At 63.1% G+C, this 9,710-nt stretch overlaps 1 pseudogene across 1 annotated transcript; it reads left to right on the top strand.

The window, feature by feature from the left end:
• Window positions 1-4,787: 4,787 nt before the first annotated feature.
• On the top strand, window positions 4,788-8,215 carry LOC309621313 (thimet oligopeptidase-like; annotated as a pseudogene). Its single transcript has 7 exons — window positions 4,788-4,929; window positions 5,130-5,505; window positions 5,585-5,780; window positions 6,785-6,836; window positions 6,943-7,071; window positions 7,708-7,846; window positions 8,060-8,215. The product of its transcript is annotated as a thimet oligopeptidase-like (transcript).
• The last annotated feature ends 1,495 nt before the right edge of the window (window positions 8,216-9,710 follow it).

Raw genomic sequence — 9,710 nt, 5'->3', positions numbered from 1 at the left:
TGGGTTTCACGGGCCACAGGGTGGTCCCGGGCCTCTAGAATCTGGTAGCTGAATCTGCTCGCACAAGCTGTCCTGTGGGGATGCGTTTTCCCCTATGTGTCCAGCCCGGGGCCCTGCTCTCTTGGCCTGGCCTCCCGGGTGAGAGGGTGAACCCCAGCTCCCTGGAGCAGACACTCAGAGCCCTGGTGACCGGACTCACGGCTGACGGGGCTGGAGCGGCGGCTGGACACGTGTGGCCAGCCTGGTGGTGTTTGGCCCCGTCTGCAGTTCCAGTTCCAGCTGAGAAAGAGCCTCCCTGTGTTACTTTCTCCTGGTTGTGTAAGGATCCCCGGTGTCATTTGACAGAAATGTAGACGGTGTGTTCTTTCTCTCTTTTCTCCCTGCTTCCTCTCCTCCCTCGCTGCCTCCCTCTCTCCCTGTACCTCTTTCCCTGTTCCGCTCTCCCTCTACCTCTTTCCCACTCCCTCTCTCGCTCTCCCTCTGTCTCTTCCTCTCTCCCTCCCTCTCTCCCTCTCCCTCCCTCTCCCTCTCTCTTTCCTCTCCCTATCTCCCTCTCTCCTCTCTCCCTCTTCCCTCTTCCTCTCCCTCTTCCCTCTGCCTCTTTCCTCTGCCTCTTTCCTCTCCCTCTTCCCTCTCCTCTTTCCCTCTCCTTCTCTCCCTCCCCCTCTCTCCCTCTCCCTCTCTCCCCCCTCTCTCTCCCTCTTCCTCTCTCCCTCTCCCCTGTCTCTGCCTCTCCCTCCGTCTCTCCCTCTGGGAGGGAGTGAGGGAGATGGAGAGATGGAGGGAGCGGGAGAGTTGGAGGGAGAGGGAGAGGGAGAGGGAGAAGAGGGAGGAGAGGGAGGGAGAAGACGTCTCTCCCTCCCTCCCTCCCTCTGCCTCCCTCCCTCTCCTCCCTTTCCCTCTCCCTCCGTCTCTCCGTCTCCCTCACTCCCTCTCAGAGAGGGAGAGACGGAGGGAGAGGCAAAGACAAGGGAGAGGGGGAGAGGGGGAGAGGGAGAGAGGGAGGGGGAGAGAGAGGGGGGAGAGAGGGAGAGCTCTCTTCCTCCCTCCTTCTCCCTCTCTCCTCCTTCTCTCCCTCTCTCCCTCACCCTCTCTCCCTCTCCCTCCCTCCATCACTTTCCCTCCTTCTCCCTCTCTCCCTCCCAGAGAGGGAGAGACAGAGGGAGAGGGAGAGGGGGGAGACAGGGACACGGAGAGGGAGGGAGGGAGGGAGGGAGACAGAGAGGGAAGCAGGCACCCTCTCGCCTTCTCCCTCTCCCTACCTCCTTCTCCGACTCCCCCTCTCCTCTCCCTCTGTCTCTCCCTCTCCCTCCCTCCCTCCCTCTAGGAGAGGGAGAGGGAGAGAGAGAGAGGGAGGGGAAGGGAGACGGAGAGGGAGAGACGTCTCGCCCTCCTTCCCTCTCCCTCCCTCGCCCTTTCCCTTCCTCTCTCCCTCTCCCTCCCTCTGTCTCACCCTCTCCCTCCCTCTGTCTCTCCCTCTCCCTCCCTCTGTCTCTCCCTCTCCCTCACTCCCTCCCAGAGAGGGAGAGATGGAGGGAGAGGGAGAGACGAGGGAGAGGGGGAGAGGGAGAGAGGGAGGGGGGAGAGAGGGAGAGGGAAGAGGGAGAGTGGGAGAGAGGGAGAGAAGGAGGAGAGAGGGAAAGGGAGGAAGAGACCTCTCTCTTTCTCCCTCTCTCCGTCTCTCCCTCTCTCCCCCTCTCTCTCCCTCTCCCTCTCTCCCTCTTCCCTCTCTGCCTCTTCCCTCTGCTTCTTTCCTCTGCCTCTTTCCTCTCCCTCTTCCCTCTCCTCTTTCCCTCTCCTTCTCTCCCTCCCCTCTCCCTCTGGGAGGGAGTGAGGGAGATGGAGAGATGGAGGGAGCGGGAGAGTTAGACGGAGAGGGAGAAGGAGAGGGAGAAGAGGGAGGAAAGGGAGGGAGGAAACGTCTCTCCCTCCCTCCCTCCCTCTCCTCCCTTTCCCTCTCCCTCCGTCTCTCCGTCTCCCTCACTCCCTCTCAGAGAGGGAGAGACGGAGGGAGAGGCAAAGACAAGGGAGAGGGGGAGAGGGAGAGAGGGAGGGGGAGAGAGAGGGGGGAGAGAGGGAGAGCTCTCTTCCTCCCTCCCTCTCCCTCTCCCCTCCTTCTCTCCCTCTCCCTCCCTCCATCACTTTCCCTCCTTCTCCCTCTCCCTCTCTCCCTCCCAGAGAGGGAGAGACAGAGGGAGAGGGAGAGGGGGGAGACAGGGACACGGAGAGGGAGGGAGGGAGGGAGGGAGACAGAGAGGGAAGCAGGCACCCTCTCGCCTTCTCCCTCTCCCTACCTCCTTCTCCGACTCCCCCTCTCCTCTCCCTCTGTCTCTCCCTCTCCCTCCCTCCCTCTAGGAGAGGGAGAGGGAGAGGAAGGGAGGGAGAGGGAGAGAGGGAGGGGGAGGGAGACGGAGAGGGAGAGACGGAGAGACGTCTCGTCCTCCTTCCCTCTCCCTCCCTCGCCCTTTCCCTTCCTCTCTCCCTCTCCCTCCCTCTGTCTCACCCTCTCCCTCCCTCTGTCTCTCCCTCTCCCTCACTCCCTCCCAGAGAGGGAGAGATGGAGGGAGAGGGAGAGACGAGGGAGAGGGGGAGAGGGAGAGAGGGAGGGGGGAGGGAGGGAGAGGGAAGAGGGAGAGTGGGAGAGAGGGAGAGAAGGAGGAGAGAGGGAAAGGGAGGAAGAGACCTCTCTCTCTCTCCCTCTCTCCGTCTCTCCCTCTCTCCCCCTCTCTCTCCCTCTCCCTCTCTCCCTCTCCCTTGTCTCTGCCTCTTCGTCTCTCTGTCTCTGGGAGGGAGTGAGGGAGATGGAGAGACGGAGGGAGAGGGAGGAGAGGGAGCGAGGAAGAGGGAGAGAGGGAGGGAGAGAGGGAGAGAGGGATAGAGGGAGGGAGGGAGAGATGTCTTTGTCTTTCCCTCCCTCCATCACTCTCTCCCTCTTCCCCCTCCCTCTCCTGCTCCCTGTCCCTCTCCCTCCCTCTATCCCTCTCTCCCTCTCCCCCCTCCCTCTCCTGCTCCCTGTCCCTCTCCCTCCACCTCCTTCCCTCTCTGGAGAGGGAAGGAGGTGGAGGGAGAGGGTGAGGGAGAGGGAGCACGAGAGGGAGAGAGGGAGAGGGAAAGAGGTATAGGAAGAGCGGAACAGGGAAACAGGGACAGGGAAAGGGGGACAGGGAGAGAGGGAGAGGGAAAGAGGGAGAGGGAGAGCAGAGCAGGGAAACAGGGACAGGGAAAGAGGGAGGCAGAGAGGGAGATGGAAACGGGGAAAGGGAGGGGGGACGGATAGAGGGAGAGGGAGAGAGGGACAGGGAAAGAGAGACAGGGATGGAGGGAGGGAGAGAGGGACAGGACAGGGCAAGAGGGACAGGGAGAGAGGGAGGGAGAGAGGGAGGGAGAGAGGCAGAGGGAGAGATGGAGGGAGAGTGAGAGGCAGGGAGGTAGAGGGAGGGAGGGAGGGAGGGAGACAGAGAGGGAGACAGGGAGAAGGGCTGATGGGGGCTCCCTCCCCCTCCCATCCTCTGCCCACTGCTTTCTCTTTTTTCTGCTTCAACAAACACCAGGCGCCTTTCAGATCAGCCCTGAAGTCAACGTTGATGCTTGGGACGGCCTGACCTCCCCGCTGCCTTCCAGCCCAGGACCACAGCTGGGAGATGAAGTCTGCGGGGCCCTGGGGGGGGGCGGCGGCGGCGGAGGTGGTGGAGGCAGGCACCTCCTCTGACGCCCAATCTCTCCTCGTTTATGAGGCAGCCGCCAGCTCCCCTCCCTGACTCCCCAAGATTTGGGGCCATTTTAATATGTGTTGATAATGCCATGAGCTACTATTTAACTTTTCCACGAGGACCCATCTCCCGAAATGCAGTGGTTTTCAGGCTTGGCTGCACTAGAGAACCCCCAGGGAAAGGAGAGACGTCTGTACCTCCCTCTCTCTCCCTCTCCCTCCGTATCTCCTTCTGGCTCTCTCCCTCTCCTTCTGGGGTGATGCCCGATGAGCTCAGATTCGCAGATGTTCCCCCCATCCCCTCTCTGTGCCTTGCGTGGGGCCTGGGCCTTCTCACTGTGGCCCGGGAACAGCCTCGACATTCAGACATCGGTTCCTGCAAGGACACTTGCGTTTGGTCCATACCGCATGTGGCTGCAGTCTGTGCTTCTCCCGTTTAGCATCTTCAGTAGATGGGGGCTGTGCATGAGCCCTTCATCTTCCCCGCAGACACCACTGGTGCTTGCTCGGCCTCGCGGGTGATGTCCACGGGGGACAGACCTGTGTCCCCACCTTCTTGGGCTGCAGACAGGCCACGTTGGTCCTGTGGTGACTGGGGGCTCCCAGGAGAACCCCACTGCAGACCCAGAGAGGTGGCCCCAGAGAAGGTGGCGTACGCCTGGGGCCAGGCCTCACCAGCCAACCACGGGGCACCTGCAGCAACAGGTCTCTCGCCGTCCAGGGGCTGGGTGTTCGGGCGCCGTGGGGATGAGCTGCTGTCTGCACGGCAGCCAAGTTTGTATTGTTGAGCCCGGGGAGGCCCCTGGGTGGCTCCTGGAGAGCCTGGTCACATTTCTTCCTGCCCTTGGCCTTAGAGCTCATCATGGTTCACGCCGTTTCTGGTTCCAAAAGGACCTGTGTTCATAAAGACCACATGTTAGGACAGCACCAAAGTGTCTAGAAATCCAGGCCAGGAGGAGGAGGGAGGGGGTTTGGCTGTGCCCGCCAGTGGCCTGAGAGCCCTCCCACCCACAGAGACCTGGCCCGGGGCCTGTGGGGAGGGCGTGGCCCACGGTCCCCAGCGCTGGCTGTCTCTGGGTTCCAGGAGAACTGCGCGATCCTCGGGGAGCTGGTAAGGCTGCAGGCTCAGAAGTCCCGCCTGCTGGGATTCAGCACGCGTGCCGACTCTGTGCTGGAGATGAACATGGCCAAGACCAGCCAGGTGGTGGCCACTTTCCTAGGTAACCCCGCCTCCCCGAGTCCCAGTGGGGACGGGGGTCAGGTGGACCTTGACTGGACGTGGTGCTGCCTGAGACCCCACTGTGTCAGCCCTTGGGGGTTGCCTTCCCCAACCCTTCATTCTGCCTCGAGGGGCGTGGGGTGGGGGGCGGCTGGGCGGCTGCCACAGGGACATAGCTGAGCCTCTCCCCTCCGCCCGCAGATGAGCTGGCCCAGAAGCTGAAGCCCCTCGGGGAGCAGGAGCGGCCGTGATCCTGGAGCTAAAGAAGGCTGAGTGCCAGAGGCGGGGCCTGCACTTTGATGGGCCCATCAACGTCTAGGACCTGCGCTACTACATGAACCAGGGGGAGGAGACGCGCTACCACGTGGACCAGTACCTGCTCAATGAGTCCTTCCCCATGCAGGTGGTCACGCGCGGGCGGCTGGGCATCTCCCAGGAGCTGCTGGGGCTGACCTTCGACCTGGAGGAAGGCGCCAACATGCGTCACGAAGATGAAGATGTGAGGCTCTACACGGTCCGGGACGCGGCCTCGGGCAAGGTCATCCATCAGCAAGTTCTACCTGGACCTCTACCCTCGGTGCATGCGTGGGAGAACCTGTCGGCCGTGGGCCGGGGCTCCTCTGTGGTAGCGGGGCCTCACCCGCGTCCCTCCCCAGGGAAGGGAAGTCCGGGCACATGGCCTGCTTTGGCCTGCAGCCGGGCTGCCTGCAGCAGGACGGGAGGCGCCAGATTGCCATCGCGGCCATGGTGGCCAACTTCACCAAGCCTACGCCCAACCCGCCCTCCCTGTTCCAGCATGATGAGCTGGAGACCTACTTCCATGAGTTCTGGCAAGCGATGCACCAGCTCCGCTCCCAGGAGGGTGCGGGCGAGGGGCTGAAGGCAGGGGGCGGGGAGGGCCCGGGCTCTCCCGTGGTCCTCAGGCAGGCCCTCGCCACGGGATTCTTCCGCTGATGTCACCCCGCACGAGGAGACGCCCTCGGTGTCAGTTTCCATCATCAAACCCCACGCACTGGGCGCGTAAACAACGGAAGTGGATGTCCTCGAGACTCTGGAGGCTGGAAGTCCCAGATCAAGGAGTCAGGACTGGTTCCCTGCATGTTAAATACAGGTATTCAAGAGTTGCCTTTAAAAAAGACAAAATAGAAGAAAGGAACGTTGCATGCAAGGCTGGTGAGTGATGAGTGATGAGAACCAGAGGTTAGGCTCTGGGGCCGGGAGCACCACGCCCTGTGAGGCCCTGGGGCTGCTGCCAGTCTCGGTGGAGGCTCAGCAAGTCCCAGTGACTTCCCAATGTGGGGGGGGTCCCCAGATGAGCGTCTGGGCCCAGGACCCAGTGCTCGTTCAGTCTTCCTGCAGTCAGCCCTTCGTCCTGAGAGCGATGCTCTCACAGACTGCAACCGGAGCGCGTGGGGACACTTTACTGAGCTGTGCAGCCGTCACTACTGCCCTGTTCTGGAACATTTCCCTCACCCCAAAAAGGTCCCTCACGCCCTTAGTTATCATTCCCTCCCCTCCCCTGTCCCTGACAACCAGGAACCCACTCTGACTCTGTGGATCTACCTGTTCTGGACGTTTCCCCTCAGTGGGGTCACACCCTGTGTGTCCTTCTGTGTCTGACTTCTCTCGCTGAGCACCGTGTTCTCACGGTGCATCCACGTGGCAGCGAGTGGCAGGGCTTCACACCTTTGCGTGGTCGAGGGCCGGAAAAAAGACAAACGAAAAGAAGGGCACGTTGCCTGCGACTCTGGTGACAGCCGGGGATGAGAACCAGAGGGTAGGCTCTGGGGCCGGGAGCGCCGCGCCCTGTGAAGCCCTGGCGCTGCTGCCAGTCTCGGCGGGGCACGAGCAGCGCCGTCCCCCAGGAGCTGCTGGACAAGCTCATCAAGTCCCGGCTGGCCAACCCCCGTGCGGCCGGGCCGAGGGAAAGGAAAGGGGCTCCCGGACCGCCCGGCTGGAAAGCGCGGCCTGGACACAGTGCCAGCGCCCCCGTCTCCTTCCTCCCGCCCTCCAGGCCTCTTCAACCTGCGCCAGATCGTCCTGGCCAAGGTGGACCAGGCCCTGCACACGCAGACGCCCTCGGACCCGGCCTAGGACAATGCCCGCCTCTGCCAGGAGATCCTCGGGGTCCCAGCCACGCCAGGTAGCCAAGCGCACGCCGGGCCCACCTTAGCGGTCAGTTGGCGGCTACTGCCCAGGTCAAGAGGATCCTCTGGTGGTGTGTGAAGGGGGACCGACTGACGGGCTCTGGTCGAGGCTCGCTGACCTCTGGCCTCTTCCTGCCTGGGTTCCTGGGCTGGTCCCTCCAGCTGTGGCCCGCGGAGTCCGAGGGTGGGCTGGGCGTATCTGCACGTGCTTTCTGGAGAGCCTGGAAGAGGCAGGAGAGGGCTTCATACCCCGGACGGAACGCGTCGACGAGGTTTGCCCGTGCGTGTCGGTGCGGAGACGCAGTTCACTCCCTCGTGAGCGCTTTAACCCGCGCTCTCCCCGTGCTGGAGGGCGAGCCCTGACTCATCCCTCGGAGCCTCGGGCAGCTGTCCCTGTAAGAGGCTTAGGGGTGAACCCTCGTGAGCTTCAGCAGAAAGTCGGCAAAGATTGATTTGTGTCCCTCCACTGAGTTGCCCGCAAGGTCCCCGTTTTCTAGAAGTGTTGGGCCAATACTCCCTCTAGTGGCAGGGGACTCAGACAGGGCTGCTTTGAGGCCCCAAGCTCTGGGCTCTGGGGAAGGGGCACGGAGCGGCCAGGGGGCCGGGCAGGAGCCTCTCCACGTGTGTCCCAGGGACCCACCTGCCTGCGACCTTCGGCCACCTGGCAGGAAGCTACGACGCCCAGTCCTATGGCTACCTGTGCAGCGAGGTGTACTCCGCGGACACGGTCCACACACTCGTTTCAAGCAGGAGGGCGTCCTGAGTGGCAAGGTGAGAGGCCGGCCTGCCGTGCAGACCAACACGGAGGTCCTTGGCCTGGGCCTAGATGCTTGTGCCGCCCGCCTGGGCCTGCCAGGCTCTGAGGGCCCTGCCCAGAACCCCCTGCTCCCCTGCCCTTTGTTGAGTCACAGCAGAGGTGGCCACACCCACACCCTCCGTGAAGGGGGTGCTCCACCCTCCTGCAGCCCCGCCCCCTCTCCTCAGGTTGCCATGGACTACAGAAGCTGCATTCTGAGGCCAGGGGGCTCCGAGGATGCCAAGGGCATGGTGAAGCTCTTCCTGGGTTGTGACCCCATGCAGGACGCCTTCCTCCTGAGCAAAGGGCTGCAGGTTGAGGGCTGCAAGCCGCCGGCCTGCTGACGGCACGGGGTTTTGCCCCCCCGGGCGGGCCGGGTGCCTTAGCGCCCCGTCGGGGCGGGGGAGGGGCCGTGTGTCCTCCCAGCCCCCTAGTCCCCGGCGGCCGGCCTAGGCCAAAAGTCTCCACCTGGAAGTGTCTGGAAAGCCTGGCATCAAGGCTCCCCCTTGTTGCACTAATGCAATCCCTTCCTGGGGAGCTTTCCTGGTAACAAAACGGTTCTTTGAAAACGCAGCCATTAATAAAAAAGACTCTACTCCTGGTCTCTGCCTGCCGTCCCTTCCACCACAGGAGTGGCATGGGGGCCGTCACACTGGGGGGAGTTCTGACCTTGGTCGGGGATCAGCCCTGGGGCCGTGGTGACGCGTCTGGGTCACTGGGAGACGGCTGAGCTGTGGGGTGAGTTCAGACGGGGATGGTGCCCCGCACCCCGACCGGGCAGGCTCTCCAGTGAGGGGGTGTCAGTTTCCTCCCGGCCTCTCGCCCATCACTGTTTGGCATCTCGGGGGCTGTGACTGGCTGGAGCTGGTTCTGGCGGTGGGCACAGCTGCGGGAAGCCCGGCTGTGGCTGTCCCTGTCCCCGTGTCCTGTCCTCCTGCTCACGGCCAGCCGGCTGGCTCCCTCTGGTCATCGGCAGCTGCTGAAGTCTGGACCACAGCAAGGGGCCGCCTTCCTGGGTCCTAGCAATTCTTCCCAAAGGCCTTAGGGAAGTGTTTTGGTGGCAGTAGGAATTCAGAGAGGGTGCTGCACCACTGGAGCGGTAGGGTGGCTCTGGACCGTCCCGTGTGTCCTTCCCTGGCCTTTGAGCTCCTTGGGAGCCCTCCCTCCACAAAGGACGCCAGGCAGTGGAACGAGGGCGCGGGCGGCGCCCCGACCTTCTCCCCGTGGCCCAGGCGGGCAGGCCGTGCCACGCTCTGTCCTCCCCTCAGCCTGCCCGCCCGTTCTGTTGTTATTTTACCGAAGAGGACACAGACATTCAGAGAGGCTAGGGTCCATGCCTGAGGTCTCATATCCAGTAAGTGTCAGAGCCGGGGTTTGAACCCAGACAGCCTGTCCCGGAGACCACGCCCTAACCTCTACACAAACCACCTCCTGGTTCCCTTTATTAGCACAAGACTCATTTCCCTGACAAGCCCAGGCCCCATAAAGGCAACCCTGCCTCCCCCACGTGACCAACCCTTGCCAACTACTCACCCCAGTGGCAGAGGGACGAGCCACACAGGGGACCCGCCCATCTTGGCCATGGGGACACAGACACCCACTCACACCCAGAAGGACCTCCTCTTTACCTTAGGCCACACGCCCATGCCGAAGGAGCTGCTGTCTGCCAGCTGGTGCAGGTACAGTTCTGTCCTGGAAACAGAGAAGGGACCAGAAGTAAGGGAGGACCCACCCACACCAGTGGCCTGGCAGGGCAGGTGGGCATCATGGCACGGGGCTCCACAGAGTGCCCCAGGTGGCCCCGGGGTCTGCCTCAGGCCCTGGCCCTGCCTCCCGAAT

This window comes from Balaenoptera borealis, assembly GCF_965194805.1.
Source record: "Balaenoptera borealis genome assembly, contig: HAP1_SCAFFOLD_277, whole genome shotgun sequence".
Taxonomy (NCBI): Eukaryota; Metazoa; Chordata; class Mammalia; order Artiodactyla; family Balaenopteridae; genus Balaenoptera; species Balaenoptera borealis.
The sequence above is the reverse complement of the archived record's forward strand: the minus strand, read 5'-3'. Positions and strand labels throughout refer to the sequence as shown.